At 36.2% G+C, this 15,181-nt stretch overlaps 1 protein-coding gene across 5 annotated transcripts in view; it reads left to right on the plus strand.

The window, feature by feature from the left end:
- The window catches only part of PRR16 (proline rich 16), a 245,662-nt gene that overhangs the window by 183,861 nt on the left and 46,620 nt on the right, over positions 1 to 15,181 (plus strand). For 2 of the 5 annotated variants that reach the window (XM_037802233.1, XM_037802235.1), the window contains one exon: positions 1,359 to 1,429. The exons of the other annotated variants lie outside the window; for them this stretch is intronic. The gene's annotated coding sequence lies outside the window, so the exon portion shown is untranslated. The remainder of the gene's footprint in view (positions 1 to 1,358; positions 1,430 to 15,181) is intronic. 5 annotated transcript variants of the gene reach the window in all.

A 15,181-nucleotide genomic window follows, 5' to 3' on the forward strand; every position in this document is an offset into this window, starting at 1 on the left:
GATGTTGCTCTAGAAAAGTCTGAGATCAGCTTGATTTTTCTCCCTTTTTACTTAACTTGCTCCTTTTGCTTAGATGCCTGTCCTCGAAGTGCTGGATATTTCTCAGTGGCAGTTGTTCACCCACAGCTTTAACTGAAACACAATTTGCAGTTTAAATGGCCAAATTCAGTCCTTTCTTCATTTCAGAGAAATTATCTTCTTGAATATATTTCTTCATTTCATAACAAATGGGGTCTATTATTAGGAAAACAATTATTCTTATAATACACATCATCTTTGTATTTCCCCCATGTCTATTATCTTTTCTCTAATTTCTGCAATCTGGACTGCCTTTAGACCTAAGCAAGTGGGATCCTGTGCTTTAGATGGCCACACTCTGCCTCCTCCAGCTGCTACATTGTGCCAATCAGCCATGCCCATCCGAAATCTGATCTCTTGAAATCATCCTACAGTTCCTGGGACCCTGAAATTACCCAACTATTAACTTCAAAACACATTTCAAGGATATGTGATAGCCTCTTGCCATGATCTTTCTTTCTGAGGACAAACCAAAACACTTGTATACTTATTCTGAGACACAAGAAGTGGCCAAAATTTGACTATTTGCAGGGACTGTGTACAGAGCTTGGCATTATAGGCTGGGATATCCACACGCAGCATTTGAGGCCCTTCATGGTGTCTAAAAGAGCTGGATGGGAAAATAAAGGTGATGGGCAATGAGCAGGACTGTGGCCAGAAGCTGGTATTTTCCTCACTGCCAATTCTAACAGAATGCTGAGTTGTCCACAGATTCTGTATTAAAATCTGGCCTTGCAGGTCTTTTTATCAAGGTATATTTGTCAAGAAGAAGAATAGAAATTGTAAATATTTTTAAACAGTTTATTTCCTTGAATTAGGTGTTGAATATTTAGAAATATGGGTTTTGTGGGATTTTTTCACTTACCCCAGGCCCTGAAAATATTAGGGGCAGGCCTGGCTGGAATCTCTTGTTTTTTACCCTTCTGCGGTCAACATGTTTATGTCAAACCTCTCTATGCCAATAATTCAGTTTCAGGAATGTTTATCCTCTACCTTTCTGTTTGCAGTTTATTTATTAGTTTGGTAATGCTGTTATTTTGGACCTCAGTTTGTTTCCTTGGCTTTTCAGTTCCTCTTCAATCTTATACTGTTGTTTTATATCATATTAAGTATTTCTATAGCACAAAACACTCAGGGGAAATTTGTTCTTTTTTCTTCCAAATTGACTTCCTCACCCGTCTTTTGCATTATGAGTTCCTTTGTCTTTTCTTTTTCCCCCTTACACAATAGCAGTTAATAGAGTCCCATGCTCATTCTTTTCATTGTGCTTACTTTTAAAGCAAACGGCTCTGCTCAGAACTTCCATCAGGCCTCAAGCAATGAGGGTGACTTTCCTTTAACACGTTCCCAGGTGAGCCATAGTGTGAAGGTGAGTGTGTTTTCTGTTCTAGTAATAGTCCTATAGCTTAATGCTATACCATATATATATACTATATATATTGATGGGGCTGGACAGGGCTGGGGATGGAGCAGAACCCAAATCCTTGCTCTCCCTATGCAGAACATACAAATATTGTATTCGGTTCACTCTACCACATTCTGGGGTATATCATGGGCCTATGGGAAATGTGCTTATGTGACGTGTTAATTCCTCCAATTCAGTGCAACCCCAGCACTTAAGCTTCTATCCTTCAGTTCACTTCCATCTGTTCACTTTTACTTGTTTCACCATCTTCTCCTACAGTCCTGTCCATATTCCTATCTAGACCACTTTTTTTTTTTTTCATATTTTGGGTTATTTGGAAAATGTAAGGGTTTTTGTTACCTCACTGGAATCATTTATGAGGCAAAAGATCCAATTTTAGGATCTGTACTGAGTTTGCTTAAAACCATCACTTTTTTCCTTTAGCTGATAATATTTCAAATTTAAAACAGTAGGTTGTACCTCTTAATTTTTTGGTGTCTACTATTAGGTGACTTTTGCTAGTTGTTATTTTATTTGTCACTGAGGAAGGAGTTTCTATTTTACTCCGTCATCTATTTCCTAATCTTCTCACTGTGACCTCATTATTTATAAGTAAAAGTAATGCTTGCATGCTGTTTTAAGGTTGAAAATTTTGAACAGGGTACAAAAAGTTAAAAATGCAGTCATGGGCTTGGGGCAAGATGGCGGCATAGAGAGGAGTGGAAGCTAAGTAGTCCCCCTGGAACAACTACAAAAAATCAGAAACAACTAGTAAATAATCCAGAATAACTGTGGGGGGACGAACAAGACTGTCCACTCATCATACACCAACCTGAATTGGGAGGAATGCCCAAGATCACAGCATAAAATCTGTAAGTAAAAACTGCAGATCCGAGTCATGAGACCCCTCCCCTATAGCCCGAGCTACAAAGCCTCGTGGTGCCAGAGAGAAGCTTTCTCCCAGCAAGTGAATATAGCTCAGCTGAGCTCCAACTGGGTTTTAAGTAGCAAGTGTGAACTGCTCACTACAGGTACGAATCCCCAAAAACCAGAGTCTTTGGGTGACGACTGACCTTGGAGAGCTGGAGGGTCGCCTTGGACTAGGTCTGAAGTGGACTATCTGCTTCTTTTTCGGCTCAGTGGTGAAAGCCCCAGTCATTTTCAGTTTCCAAGGCTGTGACTCAGGGAAGGATGGAGACAGCACAAGCAAAGAGAGAGAGACCATTGAAATGCTAATGACCCCCCTTAGGGGGTCTATCTTCTCTAAGAGGAAAGGGGTGGGGCCCTTTCCATTCAGAACCAAACCCCAGAGCCTGGGGGATCACAGCCATAACTCCTCACACCAGTCAAGAATTATAGGCTAACAGGCATCACCGGCTGGGCAGAAAAGCACAGTGACCTGAAGCATCACAGGGTGGAGCAATTTTCTAAGACACACCCTCAGGGAAACCAGATACTGAATATTTCTTCCCTCTGGGACCTGAGCCTGTTCTGGTCTAGGAAAAACTGATTTGGATAACCAAGGAAACCATGCCTAGACAACAGAAAATTACAACCTACACTAAGAAAAACAAAGTTATGGCCCAGTCAAAGGAATAAACGTACCCTTCAACTGAGATACAGGAATTTAAACAACTAATGCTAAATCAATTCAAAAAGTTTAAAGAAGATATTGCAAAAGAGATAGAGGCTGTAAAGAAAACACTGTGTGGCATATATAAGGCAGAAATCGGAAGTTCAAAAAAACAACTAGTAGAATCTATGGAAATGAAAGGCACAACACAAGAGATGAAAGACACAATGGAAACATACAGTAGCAAATCTCAAGAGGCAGAAGAAAATACTCAGGAACTGGAGAACAAAACACCTGAAAGCCTACATGCAAAGGAGCAGATGGAGAAAAGAATGAAAAAATATGAGCAACATCTCCGAGAACTCAAGGATGAAACAAAGTACAATAATGTACGTATCATTGGTGTCCCAGAAGGAGAAGAGAAGGGAAAAGGGGCAGAAGCAATAATAGAGGAAATAATTAATGAAAATTTCCCATCTCTTATGAAAGACATAAAATTACAGATCCAAGAAGTGCAGTGTACTCCAAACAGAAGAGATATGAATAGGCCTACACCAAGACACTCAATAATCAGATTATCAAATGTCAAAGACAAAGAGAGAATCCTGAAAGCAGCAAGAGAACAGCAATCCATTACATACAAAGGAAGCTTAATAAGACTATGTGCGGATCTCTCAGCAGAAACCATGGAGGCAAGAAGGAAGTGGTGTGATATATTTAAGATAATGAAAGAGAAAAACCACCAACCAAGAATCCTATATCCAGCAAAGCTGTCCTTCAAATATGAGGGAGAGCTCAAAATATTTTCTGACAGACAATGAGAGACTTTGTGAGCAAGACACCCACCCTACAGGAAATACTAAAGGGAGCACTACAGGGTGATAGAAGACAGGAGTACGTGGTTTGGAACACAATTTTGGGAGATGGTAGCACAACAATGTATAAGTACACTGAACAAAGATAACTATGAATACAGCTGAGAGAGGAAGGTGGGGAGCATGTGAGACACCAGAAGAAAGGAGGCAAGATAAAGACTGAGACTGTGTAACTTGGTGAAATCTAGAGTATTCAACAATTGTGATAAAATGTACAAATATGTTCTTTTACGAGGGAGAACAAGCAAATGCCAACCTTGCAAGGTGTTAAAAATGGGGAGGCATTGGGGGAGGGATGCAATCAAAGTAAACTAGAGACTGTAACTAACAGAACCACTGTATTATGCTTCCTTTAATGTAACACAGGTGATATACCAAGGTAAATGCAGATAAGAGGGGGGGGATAGGGGAGGCATGTTAGACACTTGACATTGGTTGTGGTGTCTGACTCTTTACTTTGATTTAAGATTACTTTTCCTTTTGCTACTTCCTAGCTGTCATTTTTTTTGTCTTTTTTTTTGCCTTTCTACCTTCTTTGACTCTCCCTCCTGCCTTGTGGAAGAAATGTAGGTGCCCTTATATAGATAGTGGTAAAGATGGTGAACACATAAATATATGACCATACAGAGAACCATCGATTGTTTACTTAGGATGGAATGTATGGTGAGTGAACAAAACCATATTAAAAAAAAAAAAATGGGTTGATGACAAAACCTCGAGGACAATATACTGAGTGAAACAAGCCAGACACATAAGGACAATTATTGCAGGGTCTCACTGATAGGAACTAATTATAATATGTAAATTCATAGACATGAAATATAAGGTACCAAGATATAGGCTGAGGCTTAAGAATGGGGAGCGGTTGCTTAGTATGAGCAGAATGTTCAACTAGGATGAACTTAAATGTTTGGAAATGAGCAGAGGTGTCGGTAGCAAGATGTGAGAATAACTAACAATGCCGAATGGAGTGTGAATGAGGTGGAAAGGGGAAGCTCAGGGTCATATATGTCACCAGAAGGAAAGTTGGAGATCAAAAGATGGGAATGTATAAAACTGAATCCTATGGTGGGCAATGTCCATGATCAACTGTACAAATACTAGAAATCACTTCCATGAACCAGAACAAATGTATGACAATACAGTTAGAAGTTAATAATAGAGGGGCATGTAGGGAAGAAATATATACGTATTGCAAACTATATACTACAGTTAGTAGCATTTCAACATTTTTTCATAAACAATAACAAATGTACTATACCAATACTACGAGTCAACAATTGAGGGGGGTTGGTTTGGGATAGGGGAGGATTCGAGTTTCCTTTTCTTTTTTTCTTTTTTCATCTTCCACTTTATTTCTTGTCTGGAGTAATGAAAAGGTTCTAAAAATTGAACAAAAATTAAGTGTGGTGATGGATGCACAGCTGTATGAGGGTACCCAGGGGCAAGTGATTGTACACTTCGGATCTTTGGATAATTGTATGGTATCTGAAAAATCCCAATAAAAATGAAAAAAAAAAAGCAGTCATTTCATTTTCATTTTCTCCAGTACACATTTCCTACTGTGATTATTTGTACTTATTAACCAGTAACTTTTCCTTTATCATCACTTCCTTGAGGTTCTATCCCTATCATACTGTCTTATTTAGATCATGCTCCTTTCCTAGCTCAGGCCGACATGCTTACAGTTAAGGAAAACAACCTTAGAAAGAAAAATTAGTTAGAATATCATGTATTATGACTTCCTAACATTAAAGCTCTACTTTTGTCCTCTCTAAAAAAATCTGGCTTCCCTGCTGCATACATTCATATTGTAGATTGTGTCCAGTTTATTTTTTGGGGAAATTGGATTATTATTCCATTGCTTTTGGCAGTTGGTATAAGCTAACTATCAGCATATTGGCAATTCCTGGAAACAACTTGTAATAGAAAATAACATGCTTTTATGATATCCTGGTGTGTCAGAAACTATTTTGAGGTGGGCTGTAGGTAATTTCTTTATTTTTTTTTTAACTAATAATAAATATTGAAGTTCAGGAATTGATTTACTTTTTAAAAAAATATTAAACTATGTAAACAGTGAAAGTATCAAGAATTAGACGAATCCTTATCTATTATAAGAAATTCACACCACAGTCCTCGGAAGAATGGCCATATGTGCACAGGTCCTACATGTGATGAAGCAGTGACAATGTTGAGAAAAAATAATTTAAAAGGTCAAGTTACCCTCTGGGGTTGTGGGATGCTCTCTGTTAAGTTATTGTTCAGGAAAGACTAATTCAGGTATTTTACTTTGAATAGTGTTTGTCCAAAAATTCTTTCCAAATGTACAGAAAGAGATTAATTCCATGGTGACTCAATGCAGTGATACTGAAGTCTATTAAGCCAGAGGTTTCAAAATGGTCATTATGAGCTGAGTAATGCCTGCAGACAGACTCAGCTTTGTATGCATCAGGTGTTTTTTGTTTTGTTTTGTTTTGTTTTTAATTACACCAGTGTTTGGAAAATGAGGAAACTTCTTGGACTCTTTAAATGGCTTCACGCTCTACTCTTCACCACATTTCCTTTTTTTCATTGTTGTGTGTTCATATACCTTCCTCCCATTTGAAAATGACATTGCTTTATAAACAATCCTCATATAGTTCTTATATAAAGGTTTAATATTGGTCTTCTGAAGAATATTGTTATTTGAATGGATAGATATTATAAATTACTCAGAATATTTGGCCATTCCTTCGAAAATCTTGGTGTCTACATATATTATTTCTCCACATATTAATTTTTGAAATTTCAGAACATCTTGTACATACTGTCTTATAATTGTGTATTACATATGCATCTTATTTAATTCCTTTCTTAATATTGGTATTAACTTAAAGGGCACAATTATGGCACTTTTTGAAAATTAGACCTCAGTAAAAGAGGTGCAATTACGCTTAATCCACTAAGAATACTAGAACTCAGGCACAGAAAGGAATATCATAATGCTTGAAAGCCTTTATTAAAGAACTAGGTATTTATCTCACTCCATCTTATTTGCAAAAGAAACATACTGAATCATGTTTCATTTCCAGGAAAAAGAAGATGGATGCAGATGTGTATAGAGTCATATATTTTGAAGAGGAAATTAAGAGAGTATTAATTCCCTAATTGCTTTGATTTTCTTTATGGAATAAGAAGCTAGATCATGGTAGAGGGGACAAGGGAGAAGAAGTTGGGTTTGCAAAGACTGGATAAAGTTTGAAGTAAAATTCAGAAGTGAAAAGGGAAGTTGACAAAAGGACAGTTATTGCACTGGAAATCATAGATTTCTAGTGGGACAGATTTGCCCCATTGAGCCTGTCCCAAGCAGAGTTCAACTACATAGATACATGCATAGATTAAAAGGATAAAAATGTTTATTCATGAATGGAATTGCTGTACACTGGAAATAGGGAAAGGCAGTGGGGTTCAGAGTTTGGGCAAGAGTCTTTGTGGAAAAACAAACAAACAAAAACAAGAAATGGACTGTAAACTCTAAACTCCATAAATTAGAAAGGGCCGGGGTGGGGCGGGCGGGGGTATGGCTGACAAATTGGATAAATTAAGATTGCCAATATATCAGAAATCCTGATGAGCTTTAGATTTGGTGAGACGTTGAACAAATAAGCTGAAAGGAAAGTAAGGGAAGTAGCTAGTGGCCAGGTACTACACAAAATGCTTGATATTAGTGATTTCTGCTGCAGATGAGTTTTGAGAGATGATAAGATACAAGGTATGGCCCATCGCAGCACAATACCTAACCCATAGTATGTATTCATTCCTAATGTATTTGATGAATGAATGAACTCAGTGGCTAGAGATAAGGCTGTATAAAGGACAAGAACACAGAGGACTTTCTCATGTTAAGAATATTTTATCATAATTTGAAAGATTTTATGAAAATGAGGAACATGAGCCAATTTATGTGTTTGATTGAGCTTTGTGAAAGAGATTTGAGAAGGACAAAACTAGAGGCAGGAATCACTTGAAACATTGTGGGAGTAAGTTTCACTAAAGAAAATGTAACCTCTATAAAATGAAAATCTTGATATTTTATCGTAACAGTGACTTATCTAAAGAATGAGATTATCTAATGGTGATATATTAAATAAGGGTTACAACAAGTTAATGTCAGGAGATATTTGCATATATCCTGCGTCTATTTAATATTACCTCTGTATTGTTATACTTAGATGAAGTGTGGAACCAATCATCCCATTCTAATCTTTTTCTCCTACCTTTTTTAATTAGCTAAGCAAAGAACCACTTCATAAAAGAAAGGCTGAGTTTCACCATCACACAACTAATGAAAGTCAAAATTATAACTACATTCAACTGTCCTACCTTCTGATCCAAGAGTGTTATCAATATCCTTTTTAGTAATATTACTCTGATTTTTGAGGCGTTCTGCTATTTTACAGTATAATTATGTACTTGAGATATCAAATAGAGGAGAAATCAAGATTTTTCTGATATTTTGAACAAGTAATTTAATATCCTATATGGATTCCAAAATAATTTAAGCAGCTAATTGTCTAATTTTCTAAAATTCTTCTTCATTAGTGTTATATGCTAAACATTTCACTCAGTATCTGAGTCATACAAATATTTGACCTTTATCTTAAATATTTGGTCTTTATCTTATGAACAATGGGAAACCACTTAAAGGTTTTAAACAGAGATGACATAGATAGAAAGATATATGATAGATAGAAAGACAGATAATGATAGATACATAGATATAGAGAAATGATGAGAGATGAGAGATGAAAGAAGAGAGAGAGAGAGAGCGAGCTTTCTGACTGCAAAGTAGGGAATGGATTAGAGAGAGGATTGGATGCAGAGGAGTTTTGTTCTTTCAACTTTACTCATGATACTTACAGAATGTTTTATTTATAAAGCTTATTTACTATCAGTAGGGAAAATAATAGACAACCTGAGGTTTATTTCATTTACAATTTTACACATGCAAAATGATATAGAGATTGAGAGCCATAAGCTTGTGTTAATGTTTACAATTCCATTATCTTGAGTTACAGACTGCTCCTGAACCTCATTAACATAATGGAATCATTTTGAAGTGTATACTTCACAAAATGCAAGTAGATGAGTCTTTTACATCTATTAGGCTGCTAAAGCAATTATTATGATGGATGTTTCCTTTTCTACACTTTACAGAAGCCTCAGAGTAGAATAAACATGTTGCCTGTTAAAATAACAAGATTTCTTATGCAAACAGAAATTTAAGTTAGCAGTGATATTTCAGCCATTATAAACTGTGGGTAATGTTCATTACAGAGAGAAAACAGTAGTTAATAATTCACTTTCCTAAACCTGATAGGCAAGTCAATGTGGGTCTTACTTGAAGTGATTATCCCATGTGGTACATTTTAACTAAATGGAGCTAAATGTGCTTTAATAAAACCACTTTTCCCCTTAGTTGTTTTATGTACCCCTATTCTAATCCATAGTTGTTTGGACATGTGACAATTAGAATCTGTGTATGGTCCTTTGAGCGACCGCTATGTCCTTTGAGAGCAACTTAAAAATGTTTACCACTATATAAGGAAATGATTTAAATGAAACCAAGTGCTTTGTGTCATAATTTGAGTCTTTAAAAAAAATAAGTATCTTGGTTTTACAAATTGGAAAGTTAAAAATTGTAGACCATTTAGTGTTAAGTAACACAAACTTTTGAAACTCACATAATTTTCCAAGACTGCCAAGGTCCATTGATGCTTATGGACAAAAAACGTTAGAGTTAGATCTTATATTTAGATCTGGGCTATCTATATATTATCCTGTGTATGGTTATTAAATTATCTGGTTTGGTTATACAATAATGAGTCTTAAAAAGAAATGAATCTGCTAGAATATATGCCTCTATCTGCACTCTGTCAAACTACCAACCTCTACTTTCTTTTGATGGTGGCTGCCAATACAAATCTTTTGGGGAATGAACTTTAAAATTGCAACCAGTGTCTAGGCTCCTTTACATGGCTTAGAGTGACCCCTGTTTCCTGGCCCTTACCTCACTTTTTAGCCTTGTCTTATATTCACACTCTATCCCCAATTTTCTTCTTTACCAACACACAGAAAATTATTTCATGACTTCATGTCACTGCACATTTTTATTGTCACTACCAAGGACTGTCTTTTCCTCCAAATTTCTTTTTATCATTTGAGATGGCTTCTCAGATATCACCTACTGTTTGAAGCTATTCCTGACCAATGCTATAAACTGACCTGCTTGAAAATCAATTACCCCTTCATCTGTTCTCCTGAACTTGCAAACCCTTTAACCACTACACATAGCATACTGTCTGGCAATAACTATTTTTCATGGGGAATAACCATATCTAGTTCATCATAGATTCTTTTGGCATGATTTTAACTATTATTAGTCTAGTACATGTACATGCACACACCCCAATCAAGCTCTACATAAAGATGTACGAAGTCACCTTCTTTATCGTCTCCACCTTATAACTAAAACTGTTCCCAAGAGATAATGTCTTTTATCTATGTTTTTGCTTTCCTAGTGTTTGACTAACTAATATACACAAATACTTCTTTGTCTTTGACCTCAAATGGTATCACTTGACTCACTTTTATGGAAAATGAGGAATTAGTCTTTTTTTTGTTCCTTTTCCCCATATGTTGAAGAGACATATCGATAAACAACATCTCAATAGTAAAAGTAAAAAGAAACAGTATTAATGAACCCATAGAGAAGGAAATTTACACCTATTTCTATAAACAGGAACCTTTCAAAAGGGTGTTTAATTCAAGATTCAAATAGGTCTTCTTCTCACCCACCATCAATTTCTCATCACCCACATTTCAATGTGTCACTTCTTCCCCATATCACTAAGAACTGGCAACCTTCCAGGAATTCCATTTATTGAATATAGCCCATTATTATTTTTTTGAAGCCTTCTGATTTCCTGTTTTATGATTGAATAGTTGCTTTTTTAGGACTGTGGTATAGTTGTAATTCTTAAATTCTTTTATTTATTTTTGTATATCTGAGTTAGTTACAGTGTTTCTGGGATCCCACATTCTTCTCTATCTCAGATTCCAATTTTACTGTACTAGGGTATGTTCTTAATTTATTTTTAAGGAACAGGTACAAAGAAATGTCTTGTTTTGAATGTCTAAAAATGAATTTTCCCTTGTAATGGATTGTTAATTTGACAAAATATAAAATTAGAATTTGGGGTTTAAATCATTTTGCCCCAGAACTTTTGAAAACATTACTAAAATGTCTCTTAGTATCCATTGTTCCTGAAGAAAACTGATGATCATCTCTTTTAATTTTTGTCTGGCTGTCCTGTGTTTTAGTTGTTACGTGGACTGACTTTACCTCTTCATTCATCTGATGGTCAGCACTCATTTGGCCCTTTCCTTCTGAAGCCACATTTCTACTGTCAATCACGGAATTTTTTCTTATATTATTTTTTTATTATTTCCACTTATTTCCACCACGTCTTTTCTTTCCCTTTCTTTTTTCTGGAATTCCTTAATCAGTCATTAAACCTCCAGGATTGGTTTTCTTGTTTCATATCTTTCAACTTTTTTCTTGTATTTTCTTTTTATTTTAATCATCTTGCTTTATGGTTGGGTCTATTAGATTTTATTTTTCAGCCTTTCTATTAATCTTCTTTTTTTAAAATAGAATTTGTATTTTATATTCTAAATATTTTCTAGTCTTATGACCACTGTTTCTTTTTATAGTACTGTCTTCTTATTTTATGGGTGTAGTACATTCCCAAACATCTTTAAATGCACTTATTAAACTTCTACAAAGTTCAGTGATAATCTTTTTAAATTATTCACTTATTTTAGCCCTCAGTGCAAATAATTTTTGCACTTCCATAAGCACACCATCTCCTATTTACCTTTCCTTCAGTGTGAAGCTAATGATGAATCTCACAAAATTTAATTTTTATGCTACTACAAGCAAGGGAAAGAACTCTCCTTGAGAATCAGCAAAGAAGACCAAAATTATTGACAAAAGAATGTGAAATTTTTTATATTTAATGCAAAGTAAATCTGCTTAAAAATAAAATTAAGTCTGAAAAAAAAGTTCAATGGTAATAACAGTTTCATCTTCATATTCATCTATTCACTCGTCTTGGTCTTATTTTGTGCTATCGTTTATTCTTAAATACCTCATGATCCTGAGTCATATTTTCACAGTACATGGATGTTCCCAAGTCTTTCCTATCTATAAGGTGAGGGGGAGATTCTGATCAAAGTCTCTGAATGTATATAACAGGTGTACAAGACTTTAGTGTGTTTGGGCAAGGAGAAGATAAAGTGGCTGCTTTTTCTCCCATCCCCACTGTCCTCCTTGTGGAAAAAACGAAAGAGGAGAGTTTTGTTTGGAGTTTCTACCAACCACACTCAGAGACTTTTGTATCTGGAGCCATTGTTCAATTTCCTTACAGCAAGAATCTCAGTTTTTCTTTAGGCTGTAAGTTATTAACGTGCTGTCAATCTCACTACCCAGGAAAGAGTTTGGGGCTGTTCCAGTTTGCTAATGCTGCCAGAATGCAAAACACCAGAAATGGATTGGCTTTTATGAAGGGGGGTTATTTGGTTACAAAGTTACAGTCTTAAGGCCATAAAGTATCCAAGGTAAGTCATCAACAATAAGGTACCTTCACTGGAGGATGGCCAATGGTGTCCGGAAAACCTCTGTTAGCTGGGAAGGCACCTGGATGACATCTGCTCCAAAATTCTGGTTTCAAAATGGCTTTCTCCCAGGATGTTATTCTCTAGGCTGCAGTTCCTCAAAAATGTCACTCCTAGTTGCTCTTGGGGTGTTTGTCCTCTCTTAGCTTCTCCGGAGCAAGAGTCTGCTTTCAACGGCCATATTCAAAATGTCTCTCTCAGCTTCTCTCTCTCAGCTCCTGTGCATTCTTCAAAGTGTCCCTCTTGGCTGTAGCAAGCCCACTCCTTCTGTCTGAGCTTATATAGTGCTCCAGTGAACTAATGAAGGCCCATGCTGAATGGGTGGGGCCACACCTCCATGGAAATTATCCAATTAGAGTCATCACCCACAGTTGGGTGGAGCACATTTCCATGCAAACGACCTAATCCAAACGTTCCAACTTAATCCCCACTAATGTGTCTGCCCCCAAAAGACTGCATCAAAGAATATGGCTTTTTCTGGGGAACATAATACATTCAAACCGGCACAGGGGCCATTTGACATAATTTTTCCACTGTGAAATAACAATCATTCAAGAATTTCTCACCCTAATTTTTTGCATTTTTCTCACTCCCTCTCTCTATAGGCCGCTTTCAAGTTTGGAAACCCTCTGGGATGCCATCAGCTTTCCCCACTTTTTCTTTTATCCAGTCACATATGTATAAAAGTCTCAGGTCAACTGATATGCTCTCCCCCACTTTTGTGTGTTTAATTGGTCCCTCAAAAAGATATCTTGAAGTCCTAACCCCTGGTACCTATGAATGTGAACTTATTTGGAAATAGTTATGTGCAGATATAATGAATTAAGTTAGGATAAGGGCACACTGGATTAAGGTGGGACCTACATCCAATTTGGTTGGCATCCTTATAAAAAGAGGAGAAGGTGCATAGGCACTGATGCAGGGGGGAGATGACCATATGAAGATGGAGGAAGAGATTGGCACTGGGCAGCCACCAGCCAGGGAATACTTGGGGCACCGAGAAGCTGGAAGGGGTAAGGACAGATTCTCCTTTAGGGCCTTCCAAGTGAGCATGGCCCTACTGACACCATGATTTCAGACTTCTGGCTTCCAGAACTGTCTGGGAATAAACTGTTTTTTTAAGCCACCCAATTTTTGGTACTTTGTTATGTTAACTCTGGGAAACTAATACATCCACTCTGAGAACATTTTCTGAATTTATTTCTATTTTTACTTCTTTACTCATTTATAGGATTTGGGGAGGAAGACACAAAGTGCATATACTCACTCTATCTTAAACCAGAACACTTATTATTGTTTTATACTCAGTGTCTCACACAATACTAGGATAATAGTAATTGTACAATAAAATGTTTGTTATACCCAACCAAACATAAAAAATAAGACAAAGTACATAATAGCTACATCTTGCTTTTGACCATAAATATTAGTATTGTTGAATGCTTATGTAATTCATATTTATCAGGTTCAATGGCTGTTTGTTTATTAAATCTAGTTTACTTCAAGAGAACAAGGCAAGATTTGCCACTTATCTGTATATTACAAAAGCAATCAGCATTACCACCATGAAAAAATGTATTCTGTCTCAAAGAAAGTTAAAAGCAATTTTCAGCAAAGAAGGTCAACTCTCAGATAAGTTTATATCCTCCAAATTTACTTCCCACCAAGGATAATCAGATGTGTATGATTTTGTGTTGTTGCTTTTTCAAGTCTCTGTTTCAGAGGTTGTTAGTTGCCTTGGAGTTTCCTTTCTCCCGTTCTTACCTTGTATAACCTAGTTTTACATGTTGCATGTGCAAAACCAGGTAAAAACCTGCATTTCCCAGCCTCTCTTGAATCTAGGTGACTACATTTTGGCTGGTGTGATGTATGATAATTTCAATATGCTGCCATATATTACCTCCCTCTAGACTTTATGTGAAAGAAAAAATAAACTTGTTCCTCAATTAAGTCACGGCAGTTGGCTTTATTCCATTTATATATACTTCATATTCTCTATCAAGTATTCCAAGAAAAATGAAAATAAATATGAGAATACAATCCTATTATTACGGTGTTTGCAATGTTTCTGACTTCAAAGAGTGGCATGCTTATTTGGTCTAGTTGATAAAGAGAACTTAATAAAAATATGGAACTATCTCAGCAGCTGATTGGCCAGGTCTCTAAGAAACAATAATGTTGTGTGGAAATAAAGCTTGCTCTGGAAATCCAGAGACAGCTCTAGGAACCCAAGGCAGCTCTCTTAGTCACCCTTTGGAAGCAAGCATTTAATGGTCATTGCTAACACAACTCTTCCACACTGGTCACTGGGCCTTTTTAGAGGTCAAGAGAGTCCTGAGTCAGTCCTATTTCTTATGGTTTTATAGAATTTTTTAAATAAAGAAATTCCAAAGCAGAATTAACCAAATTGCAGAATCATTTAAATGTTTCCATTTATTAAATTGTTTCAGACACAAGTGCAATTCAATAGAATTTTATTACTCAAGGATAACTACTAGATTCATTCATAAATATTAATTCATAAGTACA

The sequence above is a fragment of the Choloepus didactylus genome, chromosome 13 (assembly GCF_015220235.1).
Source record: "Choloepus didactylus isolate mChoDid1 chromosome 13, mChoDid1.pri, whole genome shotgun sequence".
NCBI classification, from domain to species: Eukaryota; Metazoa; Chordata; class Mammalia; order Pilosa; family Megalonychidae; genus Choloepus; species Choloepus didactylus.